Consider the following 21,782-nt stretch of genomic DNA (forward strand, 5'->3'; position numbering starts at 1 on the left):
GATGATACTTATATTAATCTTCTTCTATCTTATAGTGTAAAAAGGGACGCGGGTGGCGCTGTGGGTGAAACCACAGAGCCTAGGACTTGCTGATCAGAAGGTTCACGGTTCGAATCCCCACGACGGGGTGAACTCCCGTTGCTCAGTGCCTGCTCCTGCCAACCTAGCAGTTCAAAAGCACATCACAGTGCAAGTAGATAAATAGGTACCACTCCGGCGGGAAGGTAAACGGTGTTTCCGTGCACTGCTCTGGTTCGCCAGAAGCGGCTTAGTCATGCTGGCCACATGACCCGGAAGGTGTATGCCGGCTCCCTCGGCCAATAAAGTGAGATGAGCACAACCCCAGAGTCGGTAACAACTGGACCTAAAGGTCAGGGGTCCCTTTATCTTTATCTTATAGTGTGGTGGTTTGTTTGATTCTTCTGTTATTTGTTTGTTTGTTTGATTGTATGTTTGCTTACTTGTATGTACATCTGTTTTTTTCATAAATGTATTTATTTTAAATTAATAAAGATATATTAAAAAATAAAACAGGAGGGCAAAAAGAAAGGAGAAATGGCAATACATGGTGTTGGACTCCTAAAGGAAGGAGGAGGCAGTCAAAAACGCCTCAGAAAACAACACGCCTCATTGGGAGGAAGGCAAATTCCAAAGCAGAGCGGCTAACTGTTAAAAGCTGTGATTCTGGCATGTTATTTTTACGTTCCCCACGGTGGTCTGTCAGAATTGCACCAAGCCAGGAATATCAATCAGGGAGGAGGAAAGTAGCCTGGTCAGCTGGTGGCTGTGTCTGAGGATTCCCTCAAAAATCCAGGAAGCCTGAGCTGTCGAAATGGTGGCAGAGGGAGAAACAGCAGCTGGGGGTTTGTTTAGGCCCTAAACTTTAGGAAGGAGTTTCTCTCTCTCTCTCTTTTTGGAAAAGTTTTTATTGTTAAAATAATTCAGCATTAATACACACATATTGCGAATACACAAATATACAAACATACAATTTCATACAATCCTTTAAAATGTTCAAACATACCTACACTCAATCCCACAGATAATTCCTTTTCCCATCACCATCCACCACCCCTCACCTGACCTTTGTGTTAGACTTCCAATCTGCTCAACTGCAATTTCTTTCCACTTCTATTGCTTTCTTTCACACACCTTTAACCTAATTCCATGCTTCTTTTTCTATTACACATTGTTATCCATCTTATTTAGTATTCCAGTATTTAAAACGGAACTTGTTTATTCTAATAGGAGTTCTGATTTTTCAATATGGTTTTGCAAGTATAGGAAAGATTTTCTCAAAGTGTGTGATGGGAGCCTTGGAGCATTTTCGGGTGGCGCTCAGCGCCCCGGTACACCCCCAAAACATGCCACCACCTTTGGGATCAGAGCAATGCTAGCAGCAGCTCCCCACAGGTCTAGGGCCTGTTTCTGGGTGGAAACAGGTGGTGTTCAAAGGGTAAGGGAGGCTGGAAGGAAGAGAGAGGGGGGGAAGCGAGGAAATGGAGCACGTAGGCAGCTGGCGTGTGAGGAAAGGAAGATGCAGTAGTAAAAAAACATGCAGTTTCCAGAATTCGCCCTTGCACCCAGCTGCTAAAAAGGCATGCAAGGCCTTTTGCACAACTAACAGCGCCAGTCCTTAGAAATGTGTGCTTCTCAGCTGCTTTTCCTCAAGGGACCCTGCACTCTGCAATTGGAAAAGTGCAGGAATTGGAACGGAACTCAAAAATCGAAAGGATTTTGTATTCATTTCTCTCCCCCAAACGGGGGACAGCAAGCTTCTAGTACAGAGATGGGTGGGAAGGCCTAACAAACAATCAGAAGTGTGTCAAAGGAGGATTACAAGGGGCAAACCTTCAACGCAAAGCAATTCGCCCCTCTCCTTTTTGCAATAATAATAAAAAGGGCACATATAAATGTGCTTTGATCGCATAATTTATGCAGGTCTCAGAATTCACACCTTGTGCAGAATTTAGGGGGAAGCAACTGCGGTTCAGCCCGTGTGCTACATGCAAAACCTGCCATATTCAATTTGCGGCGTTTCCATGTGGGGCTCGGAAATACCTCTGCCTCAACCCCTAGAGAGCTGCTGCCTGACTGTGTAGACAATACTGCGCTGGATGGACCAATGATTTGACTCGTCTCAGGCAGCTCCCTGTGTCCCCTGCATACTTTTTTATTTTTAGGTCGTATATTGCCTTATGATTATTTTATACGGAAATGCGGCTTACAAGTATTCCAAATAAATAAATATTCTTTTCCTTTCTTTCTTTCCTTTCTTTTTAAAAAACCTTAAGCCCACTTACTAGGGAGTAAGCCTCAACTGTGAAAACTGAGCAATTAGTCCTGAGCAAGCATGCACCAGACAGCGCTGCCAGCGAACGGTTTGCTTGATTCCACCATTCCAGCCGAACCGCCGCAAACCGCAGACCGCAAAGTGCTTTGAGAATCGAGACGATGCACCGCAACCCCAAACTCTCCTTTAAACCCCTTTGAAGAGCATCGTGGAAAAGGGGCGAGGGCGAGAGACTTTGTTTCTTTGCTCTCTATAAGAGGTCCAAGCCGAAGAACATTTGATCACCTGAGCAATTTTTTATTTTTTTTAAAAATGTCTTGTGTTTTCAATCACGCTTGGGGAAGTTTGCTACGCTTCTCAGAAACCAACCTGCAAAGGATGCCTCTCTATTCTGCCCCCCCCCCGCCCTTTTCTTACAAACAAGGTTGCTAACCCACGAGGTATCTATTTAAATGCTGGCTTACTAAGATCGGCCCATGGGGCTGGAAACTCCCTTTAAAGGGAGCCCGCAAATTTGCAACAGGGTGAGAAAACCTGTTGGCAGATTTGAATATCTGAACCTCCTGAGAGTGCAGAGGGGGAAGTACCTATCAATGGGCTTTGCGATGCCCCTGAGAAGGGTGGAAAAGGCCAGAAGCAGACTTTCCTTTCCACTGTTCAGACCGAGGACCAAATGACTAAGAGGCTCCCACACATCATATCTGCATCATTACTATGACTATGACAACTGATAACACTCTCATGTCAACTGTGTTAACTGGGGACGGGGAGCGGGAGGCCACAGGTCTCTCGTGGTAGAGCACCTCTTTTGCATGAAAAAAAGTACCGGTTTCAATTCTGAGCATCGTCAGGTTAGGAACTGAGAAGCTGCCCTCTGTGAAACCCTGGAGGAACATTGCCAGCCAGTGCTAAGTGATTCGAGCTGGGTGGCTCGATAGTCTGACTCACCACTTTTCTCTCTAAATGAAAAAGACCCAAATACTGCGAGTTTTCTTCATAAGGGAGCTACCCTTCATCATTTTTGTGATCTGAACCTTTTCCAACTCTGCATTATCCTTTTGGAGCCGAGGTCACCAGAACTGCAAACATCACCATCAACATTATCACTTTTAATTTGTATACCGTCTTTCTATCTTACAATACCCAAGGCAGTTTACAAGCTGAAGAAACAAAGAATGAGAAGAGGCAGGAACCAAGATATTGAAGATACACTTCGGAGGTCCAGACAATGGGGAGCCCCGAAAAGAAAAAAGAAAATAGAATTTGGACTGTAATTTGGTCTTTTTTATTTTAGTTTATTGTTTTTAATTGGATTATGATATGGATATGTTAATTGGCTGTTTTTATTGGAAAATCAATAAAAATGATTTTAAAAAAGAAACAAAGAATGCACACCTTATAAGAATCTAATGCAACACAAAAATGTGATAATAAAACAACTTTGAAATAAGCAACCTACATCAAATAAAGTAACTTTCAACAATCATTAGAACAGTATAGAATAATAATATCAGCAGATAGAAATTAAACAGAAATCCACACTTAACAATTACAATAAATAATTTCTAAACTACAATCAACAAAACAACAGCAAGCCACAGTACATAAAATAATACAATGCAAATTGAGAAGCAGAGACTGGAGGGTGGGGCAAGGCAGGTTAAAGAAGGCCTTGCCTGATGAAGTCTCTCCCCTCACAGTTCTTCCTCCAGTACTCCAAAAAAACTGCTGAACTACAGTTCCAATCATTGCCAGACACTGGAGGGTCTAAGGCAGGCATAAGCAAATTCTGGCCCTCCAGATGTTTGGGACTACAATTCCCATAATCCCTGACCACTGGTCCTGTTAGCTAGGGATCATGGGAGTTGTAGTCCCAAACATCTGGAGGACCGGCGTTTGCCTATGCCTGGTCTAAGGTGGCGTTTCTCAACCTTGGGTCCCCAGCTGGTTCTGGACTACAACTCCCATCATCCTTGACCACTGGTCCTGCTAGCTACAGATGATGGGAATTGTAGCCCCAAAGCAGCTGGGAACCCAAGTTTGAGAAACTCAGGAAAGCAGCTTCCTAGGTTCCCATGAATTAGGTTAGGGTGGGTAACCTTAAGGCAAATGCGGCCCTCTGTGCCACTCTATTTGGCCCTTGACATTCAGGGCTGCCATCATTACTTGGCATCCTCAAACAGCTGGCAGGACTGTGCATCTTCTTGAAATTTAGAACTGCAATGAATTAACTACATTTTTCTATGAATTTATTGGGTGCACACAACCCACTCTGCTTCTTCTAAAATAAGGAAGCATGTTCATATGAGCTTTCCCTGCAGCTTCTGGCATTGCATCGAAAGGGTATCAGCCTTCTAAGCCCGCCTTTTGCCAACCTGGTACCCGCCAGAAGTTTCAGATTACGATTTCCACTGGCACCAACCCAAGCAGTCCGGGCTGGAGTGTTTCTATTTTTACAAAAGTTATTTTGAAACATCCTTTTCAATTCATCGTATATCATTTCCCAGTAAGCCAAATAGGGCTGGGAAACATCCGGTTTTCAACATTGTTCAACATTTGCTTCTGGCGAACCAGAGCAGCACACGGAAACACCGTTTGCCTTCCCGCTGGAGCGGTACCTATTTATCTACTTGCACTTTGACATGCTTTTGAACTGCTAGGTTGGCAGGAGCTGGGACTGAGCAACAGGAGCTCACCCCGTCGTGGGGATTCAAACCACTGACCTTCTGATCAGCAAGTCACAGGCTCTGTGGTTTAACCCACAGCGCCACCCGCATCCCCCTCTTTTACAGTAGTCAACTGGAAAAGTTTTGGCAGGGGGTTATTGCTGCCCTCTGTGTCAAAGGCTGGGCAGGTGTGTGCTGGAAAGACAGCCGCTCTGTTGCTTCGCTCAAGAATCGAAAGAACAAGTCAATAAGCATTTCTTCCCCAAACAGTTTGAAAACCTTAAGCGTTAAGCTAACTGCAGCATTCGTTTTTCTTGGGTCTTGGTTACTTTTTCTGTGCTCGCTGCTTCAAGAAGATGGATTGAGGTTCTGTAAGAGCTGGAAAATGCTTTCAAGCAGGTGTGACATGGAAACATTTGAAGCTCCTTCTTCTCTGACCATGGGGCCCTGCCATCTGAGCTGCGAATCCACTGTGGGAAAATGCTGAAAGCCAAAAAAATATATATATCCTCTACTATCAGCAGAAGGCCGTCATGAGATCTATGAATGGCACTAGGAATTGCGTCAGCTGCCAACTGAGCTAAGTTGAAAGTGCCGATACTGGTGTCCAAAGCTCTATAAGGCTAGGGGTTGTTTGCAGTATATGAAAACAGTGCAAAAAGAAATTATCGGGGAATCGCTTGGGGAAATTTAACGGGCAGTGATTAGTAGAAAGAGAAAGGGGCGATGTTTGGATGGGAGAGGGACATGTCTGGGTGGGAAGGTGCACATTTCAGCGTTGCGCCTCGCTTGTGGCCTGCTGTTCCACAGGCCCAAGGATTTTTAGGAACCACTTTTCAGATTGCTATCAAGCTCAGCTCAGAAACCTCAGCTGATTAATCATGCTGCATTTTCGTTAAACGGTTCCGTTAAATTTGCATACATCTGGATATGAGTCAAACAACGGTTCTGAAGCAAAAGAAGCAGAAGTCTACTTTTGTGTGTGTGTGTGTGTGCGCGTGCACGCACATATACATACTGCACTGCATTTAAACCTCACCTTTTTCTACAAGGAGTTCCAAGTGGTGAATGGGATTCTCCTTTCCCCCGTTTTATCCTCTTAACAATCCTGTCAGGTAGGTTAGGCAAAGAGACAGTGACTGACTCCAAGGTCACCCAGCACGCTTCGATGTCCAAGTGGAGATTTGAAGCCTGGTCTCCCACATCCCAGTCTGACACTCTAACCACTAAGACACACTGCCTCTCATACAGGGGGTTGGACTCGATGGCCCTTGTGGTCTCTTCCAACTCTATGATTCTATGATTCTATGTGTGGGTTGAAGCAGCCGTTGCTGTAGGACAGGGTGGGGAACTTGTGGCTCCTCCAGGTGTTGTGGGATACAGGCTCCCATCAGCCCCGGAAAGTGTTGCCAATGGTTAGCGACTCTGGAAGTGGTTGCCAAGCAACATAAGGAGGGGTCACAGGGCCCTCATCCCTCTGTAGGAAAATCATTCTCTCTTGTGTGAGAACTATGAGGTAATAATAATAATAATAATAATAATAATAATAATAATAATAATAATAATATACCTTGTCCATCTGGCTTGCCCATGCCATTCTGGGCGGCTTCCAACACATAATGAAACATTTTTTTAAAACCCAAACACCTTCCTAAAATAATAATGATGATGATGAAGGTTCAGTAATTCAGTAACACTGAAGAGGGTGCCCGCAATCCAGGTTTTACTGATTTATTTACCACATTTGTATCCTGCAATACCATAAAAAAGCTCGGTGAGACGTAGATGATTCCTCCCTGGTCTATTTTATCCTCACAACAATCTATGAGGTAAGACTAGTCTTCAAGATTGTGACTGGACTGAGGTCACCCAGACAACTTAGTGGGTGAGTGAGAATTTGAATTTAGGCTTTCCTAGTCTTAAGTCTGCCACTTCAACCAGTATACGGCACTGGGTTTAAGAATATATCATCTATCATCTATCTATCTATCTATCTATCATCTATCTATCATCTATCTATCTATCTATCATCTATCTATCTATCTATCTATCTATCTATCTATCTATCTATCATCTATCTATCTATCTATCATCTATCTATCTATCTATCTATCTATCTATCTATCTATCATCTATCTATCTATCTATCTATCATCTATCTATCTATCTATCTATCTATCTATCTATCTATCTATCTATCATCTATCTTCTGCCTGGTTAACCAGGGCACATTCGCAGTAGGTCATCTTTGTTTTTTAACTGATGACTCCGACCCAGAAGTAGCCAAGATCTGGTGGCCTCTAGTAGTTGTTGAGCTACAATTCTAGCCAAGCTGGCATGGACTTCTGGGACTTGGAGTCCAGTGACACCTGGATGGAACCAGGTTGACTCACCTTGATTTAACCGATTAATTGGATAAAACATTGTATTTCTGCTGCCAACCACCTCTAATCTCCTCAAATCGAACTTCGGCAGAAGAAGTTGGTAGCCCGCTACTGAAAAACAAAGAAAAATAGAGGAAAGCCACTAACTGCATAGATAAGAAGCACCCACAACATTCTTCTTTGAAACCCAGAAGTTGGAAATAAAACAGAAATAAAACCATTTTATACCCGCCTGAATCACCCCAGAGTAAACGGCTTGTAATACTTATCTAATAGATGCCATTCCGTCACCCAGTTCTGTTCCTCTCAGAGATCTGTTAAAAGCAAAAAAGGGGGATTTTATTGTAAAAGCATCAACAGGCAGCCTGAGCTCAAGGCTGCTGCTTAGCAGTTATTCCTTTCTCTTCAGATCAACACTCCCAACCTTTCCCCACTAAACTCCTTTTTAAGGTCACAGCCTCCTTTTCTTTCCTCTCGGGCCAAAGGCAGGTGAGAGAACTTCTCCACTAAACCTGTAACTGCATGGAAAAGATGAGTACCACGAAAACCACGGCACACACAAACACAGATAAAAGGGAACATTCCACCACTCACATTCCCTCAGTATCTCTGAATATCTCTGTGGCTATCAATGTTTCTTGGGTTTCCCCTCTCTTTAACGCAAGGCTGGAGGTCCAAATGATAGAATATCTACAGATGGCCATGATGACAGGGAGAATTAGAGGGTATCCAAAACAGAAAGTACAGAAAGAATGGAAAATCTTTAATGAGTATTTGGAAAAGTATTGCAATAACAAGTATCTCCTGGCAGAAATAGAATGATCCTTGTAAAACAAACAAATATAATGTTTTTTGATATCTGATGAGAACAAAGAAATACAATAATTTGGAACTGTGTGTGGAAAAAAAATGTAGAAATAATAATACAATGAGTCTAATCGGATATGTTAAGAAAAAGATAAAGAGATAAAAGTGTAATATGAAAACCTCAGTAAGTTAAAAGTGATGTTGTGTAATTTCTTTATTAGTATTTATATATTGTTTAAATTGGTAAATTGTAATGATTTGATGTAGCAACTACTGTGGTTTTTTTCCTTTGTTATTGTTTAACTCTAAATAAAGTTTTATTCTGGGTTTTTTAAAAAAGGAATTAATTGAAAGCATGCCAGCAAAAGTTACCTGTTAAATACCATGAGCATTGCATAATGTAAACATACTCTATATTGATTGTGTGCTCAAATTAAAGTGTCTACTTTGTGGCAATAAAGAACAGTTAAAAGTAAAGGTAAAGGGACCCTGACCAAAATGGGGGGGGGGGGGAACAAGGATGATATGTTTTTGGATATGTCTTGTTATAATTTTGAATAAAAAATTTTTTTTTAAAAGAAACCACATTCTTGACCTTTGGACCTGCCATGATTCTTGTACCTTCCAACTGCCAGAGCCCTTCTTTGCATGCAGATGGAGGTTGTGAGACCCCTATGTCATTGAATACCAATCATATTAAGAGAGGCTTTGGGCCTCTCCTAGCAAACATACGTTGCCCACAAACGTAGCATTCTGCCGACGGCCAGAGGGTCTGTTACTGAGCTGGCTGAAGCGGCACCTGTAACAAAAGAACAGGCCTGGCTTCTGCTTTCCTGGCAGGGAAACCGCTTGGCCCAGTTCCTTTGATTAACGAGCTCTTGTTCTTCAGGAAGCCGGACGCAAACGGCCGCTCAGGTAGCTCTCGGCACTGTGTGAGTGTCTGGAGGCGGTTGGAGGATGGATGGCGGCTAACAGATTGAGGCTGAATCCTGACAAGACAGAAGTACTATTTTTTAGGGACAGGTGGCAGGCAGGTGGGGGGGACTCCCTGGTCCTGAATGGGGTAACTGTGCCCCTGAAGGACCAGGTGCGCAGCCTGGGAGTCATTTTGGACTCACAGCTTTCCATGGAGGCTCAGGTCAATTCTGTGTCCAGGGCACCTGTTTACCAGCTCCATCTGGTACACAGGCTGAGACCCTACCTGCCTGCAGATTGTCTCGCCAGAGTGGTGCATGCTCTAGTTATCTCTCGCTTGGACTACTGCAATGCGCTGTACGTGGGGCTACCTTTGAAGGTGACCCGGAAACTACAACTAATCAAGAATGCGGCAGCTAGATTGGTGACTGGGGCGGCCACCAAGACCACATAACACCAGTCTTGAAAGATCTACATTGGCTCCCAGTACGTTTCCAAGCACAATTCAAAGTGTTGGTGCTGACCTTTAAAGCCCTAAATGGCCTCAGCCCAGTATACCTGAAGGAGCATCTCCACCCCCATCACTCAGCCCAGACACTGAGGTCCAGTTCCGAGGGCCTTCTGGCGGTTCCCTCCCTGCAAGAAGCGAGGTTACAGGGAACCAGGCAGAGGGCCTTCTTGGTAGTGGTGCCCGCCCTGTGGAACACCCTCCCATCAGACGTCAAGGAAATCAACAACCATCTGACTTCTAGAAGACATCGGAAGGCAGCCTTGTTTAGGGAAGATTTTCATGTTTGGAGTTTTATCGTATTTTTAATATTCTGTTGGGAGCCGACCAGAGTGGCTGGGGAAACCCAGCCAGATGGGCAGGGTATAAATAATAAATTATCATAATATTATTATTATAAAGGCAGCAAACAGCCGTGCGGTGTTTTGGTGCGCCGTGGCGCACTGCTCAATTGCTACAGAGAGAGGTGCCAGAGTGCAAGTGCACACTTCGGCGACATTTACACTATGCATCTAAAGCACTCTGGGTGCTACTTTAGGAATTGGCTCCTTGGGAACTGCAGTTTGCTAATGGTGCTGCTTTAAATAATAATAATAATTTATTATTTATACCCTGCCCATCTGGCTGAGTTCCCCCAGCCACTCTGGGCGGCTTATTATTATTATTATTATTATTATTATTATTATTATTATTATTATTAAATGTATAGTGCAGCTGGGCCTTCCAAGCCATCTTAAAATATGCAGGGTATTTTTAGCTGATTTTTTTTTTTAAGGAGGGTGGTGAATCCCCTTAATAATATAATATTTTTCAAGCTCACACCCCCAGGAAGGTGAAACTTTTCAGTTCACTGGTCTTCTGCAACTTCCAATAAACCGTGGGTGGGTTTGGGCACGTGTGGGTTTTTTAAAAGCATGACCTCTGAAAAAAGAAAACCTCGCCTCAGGTGTTATCTGTGAGATGAGGGCATCCCCAAGGAGTTCCCCAGAGGAGCGAGTTCACACGATGCTGGCCTCCCCCTCTTAAGTTCTCACACAAGAGCATTGCTCATATTTCCACCTCAATCGTCACCTCCACCCCAGGAACAGCAAGATCAAGAAGCAACCCACTACGCTTCTGAAAGTCCAGGGGGCGGAAATGCTTTTTTAAAATAAATAAAAAAACCCACCAAAAACTACATAGCAATCGTATCGGCTGGATTTTCCTGTACTACTACTCTGTTTCCCCTTAATTTTTTTTTTTTAAAAAGCTTTCACTGAGAGTTTACTGAACCATTTCTTGAAAGCTAAATCAAAAGCGCAGAACCACCCCCACAATAACCTTAACTGGCTGAAGGCATACGAGGTAGATTTTCTATGCAGTCGTTGCGTTTTCCTCCCCTGAAAGACTGCTGCATCCATTATTTCTCTCCCCAGAGGAAGCCATGCATGTTGAGGAATCAATGTGTCTAAAACTACCACACAGACACACACAGAGAGAGACACACATTGGGGGGGGGTGAAGTAATAATTTTTGTGTCGGCTCTGTTTGCTACAGTCGTACAATTACAGAAACCTGTGTCAGGTTCAGAAATTTGACACCCAGGGAAAGATAATTTTTGATTTTATTTTAAAAAGAACAGGTTTCTGGTCCTCAAGGGACTGGAAATAAATTGAATGCCTGGTGAACAGCTGAGGGGGAAAAGCGGAAGGAGGTACAAGCAAAATTTCAGGGAGTGGAACTCCAGCATAATTTTGTTGCTCTACCCATAACCAGCATAATTCATCATAACTCAAGGCAACTTCCTATATAAATATACACTGAACGTGTGTTTTTGGAGGCGGGGGACAGCAGGACACATGGCCACAAACTCTGCCCCAACCTACCCACGAACCTTACTCAAATTGCAAGTGTAACATCTGTATAAGGCTGACGTTTGATTAAATTGAATGACTACTCTTCGAAATGTTGTGAGCTGCTTTGGGTAGAAAAGAAGGGTGTAAATAAATAGATGATGATTCACTATGGCTTTTACATTCCCTATGCTTATTTCCACAATCTCTGTGCATAGTACACCTTTTGTACGATTCCCCAAGACAACGTGTGCAAATAATTTTAAGCTGTTTTTAATATGGCGCCTCTAAATTTCAATTACTTCCCTAGGTTTGTATTGTAAAGGGCAAGCAAAAAAAAATTCAATTAAGTAAACAAATGATGGCGTTGGTGATAAAACCACATGGATTTACTGCCTCTAATCCTGCCTCCCTTTGCAATGAGGATCATTTAAAAAGTGCTATGTTCTCTATAGCTGGGATGGGGAACTCCAGGTTTTGTTGGGCTTCAATTCCCATTAGCCTGGCCAATGGTCAGGATCATGGAGGTTGCAGTCCAAAATGGAGGCCGCCATGTTTGGGATGCCGAATTTATGGTCTGTCATATTTTTTTTACATATTATGCACTGTAAACAACGGGATTTCCTTTGCTGGTAATAAGGATGGGTCTTTATGACTCTGAAAAGTCAAGTTCCATATCTGAAACTGTATCGACTGCTGTTCGTTTTGCACGTTTAAAATATCTGTGAAACCAGAGTCTCTCAAACTTGGGTCTCCAGCTGTTTTTGGACTACAACTCCCATCATCCCTAGCTAGCAAGACCAGCAGTCAGAGATGATGGGAATTGTAGTCCAAAAACAGCTGGAGATTCAAGTTTGGGAAACCCTGTGTTAAACAGTACAATAGGCTCCAATGAGAGGTGGTGAACTCTCCTTTTTTAAGCAGAGACTGGATGGCCATCTGTTATTTATGATCTAGTTGAGATTCTTACATTGCAGGGGGTTGGACTTAGAAGACGCTTGGGATCCTGTCCAACTTACAATTCTATGTTGTTGTTGTTGTTGTTGTTGTTTAGTCATTTAGTTGTGTCCGACTCTTTGTGACCCCATGGACCAGAGCACGCCAGGCATTCCTGTCTTCCACTGCCGTGCTGGTAGCTTTGAGAACACTGTCCAACCATCTCGTCCTCTGTCGTCCCCATCTCCTTGTGCCCTCCATCTTTCCCAACATCAGGGTCTTTTCCAGGGAGTCTTCTCTTCTCATGAGGTGGCCGAAACAGCAAAATTAACTGGGAAGCTCAGAAATCAAGAAGACAAGAGCTTTAAAAAAAAAAAAAGAATGGGAAAAAGTTTATAATTTATATACAAGATCATTGTAAGCAAGTTAAAACATTGGCAGGATTTTAACCACACTTGTAATGTAAAGGAATGTATGGATAATTTAGAAAGAGAAAAATTGGAGAAGTATTGATATGCAGTTGAAAATATTATCAATAGGACCCATGGAAGGGATGGGGAAGGGGAAGTAAGGAGATTCAGAGTAATCTCGATATTTGGATTCTGAATTGGTTTTTGTTGTATGTTTATATTTTTGAAAATCAAATAAAAATTTACAAAAAAATAGAGAATAAAAATGAGGTTGGAAATGTAAAAAGCTAAATAACTTGTTAATCTGTTAACAGTCATCAACAGGTTTACCATACCCATTGAGTCAATCACCCATCTCCTACTATCCTTCTGAGAAAAACCCACCCCACCCTCCCACTATATATAAGACTTCTGTTTCAGTGTATCTGAAGAAGTGTGCATGCACACGAAAGCTTATACCCGGAATAAACTTAGTTGGTCTCTAAGGTGCTACTGGACTATTTTTTTTTATTTATCTTGACTGCGTCAGACCAAGACGGCTACCTACTTGAAGCTAAATAACCGTTAAGCATACACAGAAATAGATGCGCTGTATGAGTCAGCGCACCAAAATTCAGCCGAACTCCAATTCTTGTACCCTGAGCTGCTTATGCAGCTCAAGAATGTTCAGGCACCCATGCTTAAACGGACATAAAAACCCCAGCCACAGAATTTGAGTCTTCAGGGCTACAGTTTGTGCCTGCACTCTGTCGGTGACTGGTTGCTTTCCCTCTTGCACACATCAGAGTTGTGAAGTAGTTTCTAAACCTGCTGCGCTGACAGTGTAAATATAGCTCTCACCCAGAAGTTTGCAGCCATTTATTAATTTCCGCCTTTGGTTAATGAGAGATGCTTATCTCCCAGTCAGCAGCCTTGATTCAGCAAAGGCGCAACGTGCCTGTCGCTCAATTTCTTCGAAGGTCGACAAGGGAGCGTCCCGGAAAACCTTCCGTGTTTGGAGAGCTTAGCGTGGGTAACCGAAGTGCTGAAGCACTGAGCGGCTTCTTCACGAGAGAGAGTCTCGCGAGGACAAATATCCTCTGCCGGACTGCAAAAGGCAGCTGCCGAAATGCACAGAAACTCACACAGATGAGATATTTGCCAGACAGCCCCTGAAACCTAGGCTACGGGTGCCACAACAGAATATCTAGTCTCAAGATGTCCCCCATTCCCCCCCCACACCCAAAAAAATTTGGTCGCATTTTCTATTTGTTTTTTTCGAAACACATGAACTAATGCAAAATTCACATCAGTGACACACGGCTAAAGTCACGTTTTAAGTAGCAGTTCTTAACGGGACACCACAAACATAAAAGGCCCTGCAATAGTGGCCAAATCCATAAGTCATTTGAATAATTATTATTTACAAATGCAGTGGACGCTCGGGTTGCGAACGTGATCCGTGCGGGATGCACGTTCGCAACCCGCAGCATTCGTAACCCGCGTCTGTGCACACGCAGGTTGTGATTCGGCGCTTCTGCGCATGCGCAAAGTGCGATTTAGTGCTTCTGCTTATGCGCGACTCCCGAAACCCAGAAGTAACCCGTTCTAGTACTTACGGGTTTCGGCTGACAGCAACCTGAAGCGGACGCAACATGAAGTATGACTGTACCAGCATGTATGTAGAGAGATCAAGATCGAGACAGATAAGCACATGGAAGGTCAGCAGCCAGCAATCTCATTTTGGGGGCGCTTGGGGAGGCAACCCTCCTCCTGGGGGGAAGCAACACTTGGCGACATCTCACTTTGGGGTCAAGGGGAGAGGTGTTTTCATCTCGAGTCTCCGTCGCCATATGCAGAGACAGGACCTCTCGAATCGCTCGCAATGGTATCGCCCCCGTTGCAAAATGCAACTGACAGCCGGCGAGTTTTGAATGCTAGTAGGTTGTCAGTGGCTGAAATCGGGGCGAACCACCTGTGGTCCTCTAGATACTGTTGCACTCCAACGCCCATCAGCCCCAGTCTGAATGGATGATGGTCAGGGGTGATGGGAGTTGTAGTCCACCTGGAGGTCAATCGGCTGTTTTGGACCACAACTCCCAGCTGGTAGAAGCTGCAGTCCAACGCATCTGGAGGGCACCAGGTTGGGGAATTCTGGGCTAGAAGGATCAAGGCTCTTACTCTGCATAAGGCAGCTTCACATGACTGGAGGAAATTCTAAACTCGGTTTCCATTTGCATTAAGTTTTCCTCACACACACACACACACAGACACACACCCCCAGAGTGTACGCAACATGCCACCCACAGTCAAAATCAGCAAATAGAAACCAGCAGGAGCTCGCGGTTTGAAAGGTGCAGAGTATTTTTGTCCTGCGCTTCTTGCGGAAATGATAAAAAATTTACTTGTGCAACCGCCAGCCCAGCCCGGTTAAGTTAGATGTATTATGCAAAGGTGTGAGGGCAGAATAATACTTTCATTTTATGCTGGGTGGTGTAACGCCCAACCCAAGTACCAAACTGAGTCATGTTTTTGTCAGATGAATTGCCGTGCAACTTTAACGGCTGCTGGGGCAGCTAAAACCCGAAAAAGCATAAAGAAGAGCAGCCTAAGAGCCAATAACCTAAGACATTGGCTTTCAACCAGTTTGCCGTGGCACCCTGGGGTGCCTTGAAGGATGGTCGGGGTGCCGCTGGCAACACTTTCCTTCCTGCCCTTCCCTGATGACCTCTCACATCTCTGCCTCCCAAAGGCTTGCACAGCTGTTTGTTGCAGCAGCCCCAACTACAAGCTCCCCAGGCGAATGGTGCCTCTGGAAGGGTCCCATTTTAGGGACAGAGGGGGGCAGCTCAGAGACGGCGGCAGCAGTTGCCTGGAGGACTCCCAAGGGGAGAGGAGAGGAGGCTGAGGGGACACTTCCCAAGGGAGGGTGTTCAAAAAAGGGTGAGGCTGTCATCTCTGCAGGCAACGGGTGACATAACTTGGCTCCTGAGCCCCACAGGGGTGCCGCAGAAAGAATGCAGTTGGGTCAAGGGAGCTGTGGACTTAAAAAGGTTGACAACCTCTGGACTAAGAAGCAAAGAAGCAGTCCTGTTCTTCCATCCTGGCTTCTTCTGTCTTAGAATCATAGAATAGAATCACAGAGTTGGAAGAGACCACAAGGGCCATCGAGTCCAACCCCCTGCCAAGCAGGAAACACCATCAGAGCACTCCTAACATATGGTTGTCAAGCCTCTGCTTAAAGACCTTCAAAGAAGGAGACTCCACCACACTCCTTGGCAGCAAATTCCACTGTTGAACAGCTCTTACTGTCAGGAAGTTCTTCCTAATGTTTAGGTGGAATCTTCTTTCTTGTAGTTTGGATCCATTGCTCCGTGTCCGCTTCTCTGGAGCAGCAGAAAACAACCTTTCTCCCTCCTCTATGTGACATCCTTTTATATATTTGAACATGGCTATCATATCACCCCTTAACCTCCTCTTCTCCAGGCTAAACATGCCCAGCTCCCTTAGCCGTTCCTCATAAGGCATCGTTTCCAGGCCTTTGACCATTTTGGTTGCCCTCCTCTGGACACGTTCCAGTTTGTCAGTGTCCTTCTTGAACTGTGGTGCCCAGAACTGGACACAGTACTCCAGGTGAGGTCTGACCAGAGCAGAATACAGTGGCACTATTACTTCCCTTGATCTAGATGCTATACTCCTATTGATGCAGCCCAGAATTGCATTGGTTTTAGCTGCCGCGTCACACTGTTGGCTCATGTCAAGTTTGTGGTCAACCAAGACTCCTAGATCCTTTTCACATGTACTGCTCTCAAGCCAGGTGTCACCCATCTTGTATTTGTGCCTCTCATTTTTTTTGCCCAAGTGCAATACTTTACATTTCTCCCTGTTAAAATTCATCTTGTTTGTTTTGGCCCAGTTCTCTAATCTGTCAAGGTCGTTTTGAAGTGTGATCCTGTCCTCTGGGGTGTTAGCCACCCCTCCCAGTTTGGTGTCATCTGCAAATTTGATCAGGATGCCCTTGAGTCCATCATCCAAGTCATTGATAAAGATGTTGAATAAGACCGGGCCCAAGACAGAACCCTGTGGCACCCCACTAGTCACTCTTCTCCAGGATGAAGAGGAACCATTGATGAGCACCCTTTGAGTTCGGTCAGTCAGCCAGTTACAAATCCACTGAGTGGTAGCATAGTCAAGACCGCATTTTACCAGCTTCTTTACAAGAATATCATGGGGCACCTTGTCAAATGCCTTGCTGAAATCAAGGTAGGCTACATCCACTGCGTTCCCTTCATCTACCAGGCTTGTAATTCTGTCAAAAAACGAGATCAGGTTAGTCTGACATGACTTATTTTTCAGAAATCCATGCTGACTATTGGTGATCACAGCATTCCTTTCTAGGTGCTCACAGACTGTTTGCTTAATGATCTGCTCCAGAATCTTCCCTGGTATTGATGTCAGACTGACTGGGCGGTAATTATTTGGGTCCTCTCTTTTCCCCTTTTTGAAAATAGGGACAACATTTGCCCTCCTCCAGTCTGCCGGGACTTCGCCTGTTCTCCAGGAATTCTCAAAGATGACTGCCAGTGGTTCTGAGATCACATCTGCCAGTTCTTTTAATACTCTTGGATGCAGTTCATCTGGCCCTGGAGACTTGAATACATCTAGTTACATAACCTTGAATACAATTGTAGACGATGACACAGGAAGTGAAGGCAATGCAATTGAATAAGTGAACTGCAAGGAGTTTGTGTCAAGGAGAGACCCGCTCCTAAACAGCAGCCGTTCAGCACTGCCAGAAAAGTTTGCAAAAGGCAGGGGGTTGGATGGACTGGACTCAGCTGGATAGCTCAGTTGGTTAGCGCATGGTGCTAATAATACTACAGTTGCAAGTTCGATCCCCATATGGGACAGCTGCATATTCCTGCATTGAAGGGGTTGGACCAGATGATCCACAGGATCTCCCTGATTCTATACTCTCTACAAACTAACTGCCTACCTTCTGGCACACAGCCAATGCTCAAGAGCGCATTTCGTAAGGTGCCCAGCCAGTTATAACTCTCAAATGGAGCAAGGGATAAGCACAGGGTCATAGAACTGTACAGCTGGAAGGGACCACAAGGGTCATCGAGTCTCAAGCTGCTGCAATGCAGGAATCTTTTGCCCAAGGCAGGGTTCAAACCCACGACCCTGAGATTAAGAGTCTCATGCTCTACCGAATGAGCTTGCAAAGTCTCAAAGTGAGCAATTGACGCAGAAATCCCATCAAGTGCTTAGTGTACACATAAGAGAGAGAGACAAACAGACTGCACACTCTGGTAATGTCTCCCTGCAACACAGGGAGGGACTGATGCTGGCCACACCCCCATGGCCACCATATGCATTCCACGTAAATGGGGAAGGAGCAAGCTGTTGTTAGGATACTGATGCTCCGTTCCACCTAAACAGATGTGTGGAGCTGTTGTATGTCACATGTCTGTTTACATTCCAGCACAGCTTGCTGGGAACTTCCGTTTGTGAATTGCTTTTGCTTTGTGCTTCCTGCTGCTTGGACACGAAGGGGAGCAGACATGTTTTTCCTTTGCCCTGATGCTGAATAAACTGCTTGTAAATACGCTTTACATATGCCTCTGTCTGCCGCTTCTGTTGCGTGAGATTCACTCTGCTGCTTAAGGCCTGCTCAAGTTTCTGAAGGCTTCTGAAGCTGTGTGCCGCTGTTTTGATGCTCTTCCGAGGGAGACCGGAGTTCGCTCAGCTGCCGGCCGGTGGGCTAGAGCCAGCTGGGGGCCTGCCTGATGCCCCCGTTCCCTTGGACACATGCCAACAGCTGTACATGCTGAGCTTAGCTGGCCAGCGTGGTGAGGGCACAGGCAGCGTGCACAGAGGCAGTGGAGTGCGTGAGCAGTGGGTATGACCTCATTCTCCCCTTGTGTGCATGAGGGGCTTCATCTGTGAAAGACCCCATGGGCTCCATCATCAGAAACCTCCATCCCTCCCAAAGGGCGGCCGGTGAGCAAAACGACGTCCTCCCTAATTAATACTCCACAGCCTTTTAAATATGTTTATGGGGGTGTTTACTGTTTTGTTGTTTTTTGCTTAAACTATTTGTGTTTTTATCTTGGGAACCGCCCAGAGATCTTTTGATGAAGGGCGGTATATAAAACAAACCAACCAATAATTTAAAAACATTTTCCAGGAGTGCCGTCAAACAAGGAACAGCAAACCCCTTCCAGCCTGCAAAATAAAGGATGCAACTGCAATTCTCTGTGCTTGTTTATTGTGCTGTATTGTGCCTCCTTTGGGCCCCCTGATTCTCGCCTCTGATGTTCATTTGTTTTCACCTTTCCATGCAAGGTCAACAGAAAGGTCAGAAAGTTAAGGTTTCTCCCCCCCCCCAACCCGATCTGCTTGCTCTTTTGCCTAGGCCCATGCTTGCTGGATCCTTCATTCGGAAGCGGAGAGTACTCCCCGTCTTGGAAAACCCTGACCCCAACTTCTTAACACCTCAGTGGCTTGCTGCAGATCGCACAAGGGGAAGAACACACTCAGAGAAAGGAAGCGTGACTCACTCGCTCCTCTGACGCTTTATCATTTCTATTAAAGAAAGAAAGAAAGAAAGAAAGCATAAACCCTTGTGGTTTCTATCTTCTCGATCCAGTTCAGAAATGCATGTTTGTTTCAAATGCTTCTACGCACGCCTCTTACAGATGCTCAAAGATCTCTGTGCGTCTCTGGAGAAGAGACCTGTGAGTTGCACAGATCCTGAGAATGAGCAATGCAGTCAGTGTGTGCGCCGGCACTTTTCCTGACCCATCATGTGGGGTAAGCTGCCAGGGCCCCTTCACACACACCTGCAATGTTGTGGTTTGTGGATGAATGCCACTAGCAGCTGAGCAGGGCTGACCTGTGGCCTTGCAGAAGCACCTCAGACAATCCCTGCAGAATCAGGCCAGTGGCCCATTGAGTCCAGCATCCTGCTACACACAGTGGCCAACAAATGCCAATCGGAAGCCCGAAAGCAGGACCTGAGCTTGACAGAACTCTACAGGGAACCAGGCAGAGGGCCTTCTCGGTAGTGGCACCCGCCCCATGGAACGCCCACCCATCAGATGTCAAAGAGATAAACCATTACAGTGGTACCTCGGGTTACATACGCTTCAGGTTACATACACTTCAAGTTACAGACTCCGCTAACCCAGAAATAGTACCTCAGGTTAAGAACTTTGCTTCAGGATGAGAACAGAAATCGTGCTCCAGCAGCGCAGCGGCAGCAGGAGGCCCCATTTGCTAAAGTGGTGCTTCAGGTTAAGAACAGTTTCAGGTTAAGAATGGACCTCAGGAACAAATTAAGTACTTAACCTGAGGTACCACTGTACCTGACATTCAGAGGACATCTGAAGGCAGCCCTGTTCAGGGAAGTTTTTAATGTGTGACATTTTAGTGTACTTTTGGTCTTTGTTGGAAGCAACTGGCATATAGGCACACGCTCCCTCCAACATTATCCTGCTCCCTGTAGCACAACGACCAAGACTGAACTGTGATTTTAAAAATCCATTGCTGCAGTGCCTCAGGCGGTAGAGCCAGAGGCTCTTAATCTCAGGGCTGTTGGTCCCCCACGTCAGACAAAAGATTCCCAGAGAACAGACCTCATCTGTAGGGCATCTCAGCCTCCCTGCGGAGATCCGCAGTGATCTGGATCTGCTAAGGCTGTGAGCTCAGGGGCAACTGTGACCGACTGTAAATAACAAACAGAACAGTGTCCACTCATTGCTTTTAACAGAATGCAAGCACAGGATGTAAACCTCCACCCAATTTGGAATGAGAAGGTGAAATATCACAGACAACCACGTTTTCTAATTTTGCCCTGTATTGTGTCATATATATTCCTTTCTGAGTGACTCCAACAGCCAACTTTTGATACCCAAGTTGGGGAAGATTCTACCACTATTTCCTATTAATTGGGAATCAGTAACTCAGGAATTGGGATGCGGGTGGCGCTGTGGGTTAAACCACAGAGCCTAGGACTTGCCAATCAGAAGGTCGGTGGTTCAAATCCCCGCGACGGGGTGAGCTCCCATTGCTCGGTCCCGGCTCCTGCCAACCTAGCAGTTCGAAAGCATGTCAAAGTGCAAGTAGATAAATAGGTACCACTCTGGCGGGAAGATAAACGGCGTTTCCGTGCGCTGCTCTGGTTCGCCAAAAGCGGCTTAGTCATGCTGGCCACATGACCCGGAAGCTGTATGCCGGCTCCCTCGGCCAATAAAGTGAGATGAGCGCTGCAACCCCAGAGTCGGCCACGACTGGACCTAATGGTCAGGGGTCCCTTTACCTTTAACTCAGGAATTAATGGCTCAGCGGTGGAGCCCTTGTAGAAGGTCCCAGATTCAAATCCCCAGCATCTCCAGGTAAGGCTGAGGGCTTCACCTGCCGGCAGCTCTGGAGAGCCACTACCAGCCAGAGCAGGCACTATTGAGTGAGATGCAGCAACAGCCTGACTCAGCTTAAGGCAGCTTTCCAATGTTTGCCCGCCCAGTTTTAATTGAGGCCTACGGTTTTTACATTGTAGGTAAACGGCTTTATTGGCCCTTTATGGATGGGAAAGGGCTCTGCTGCAGATGGTCATAAATGCAAGGATTCACATCCATGCATCCCTTAAAAATTTAAGAGGAAAGGCCCATGCGTGGCTTAGTGGCAGAGAATCTGCTTTGCATGATTTCTGAAACCCTGGAGAGTCATTGCCACTTAGTGTAAATAGCAATATTGAGCTGGATGGTCGGATTCTGCATAAGGCAGTTTCCCAAGTTAGCGGCAAAATGACTCTTCTCTTTGGCGATCACTTGTAGCCGAGTAAGATTGTCTCCCATGAACAAGGTCTTAACAGTGTGCCATTCTCCCACAAAAGAGTCCACAACGCCAATTCCGCAATTCTTCTTTGGTGGGAACTTCTTCCTTCCTTCCTTCTTTGTGCACAGAGAATCCTAGCTGCTGTCGGAACGTATCCCCTTGTTTGCATTTTGTGGCTACAACCAGGCACGTTTTCCCAACGAACTCTTGG

General features: G+C 45.3%; 1 long non-coding RNA gene across 1 annotated transcript in view; it reads right to left on the reverse strand.

The window, feature by feature from the left end:
* Nucleotides 1-5,221: 5,221 nt before the first annotated feature.
* The window catches only part of LOC128417080 (uncharacterized), a 149,118-nt gene continuing 132,557 nt past the window's right edge, over nucleotides 5,222-21,782 (reverse strand). Inside the window, exons 4-5 of the long non-coding RNA XR_008331375.1 lie at nucleotides 7,353-7,657; nucleotides 5,222-5,442 (exon numbers count right to left, since the gene is read on the reverse strand). This is a non-coding gene — a long non-coding RNA (uncharacterized LOC128417080). The remainder of the gene's footprint in view (nucleotides 5,443-7,352; nucleotides 7,658-21,782) is intronic.

The sequence above is a fragment of the Podarcis raffonei genome, chromosome 7 (genome assembly GCF_027172205.1).
Source record: "Podarcis raffonei isolate rPodRaf1 chromosome 7, rPodRaf1.pri, whole genome shotgun sequence".
Taxonomy (NCBI): domain Eukaryota; kingdom Metazoa; phylum Chordata; class Lepidosauria; order Squamata; family Lacertidae; genus Podarcis; species Podarcis raffonei.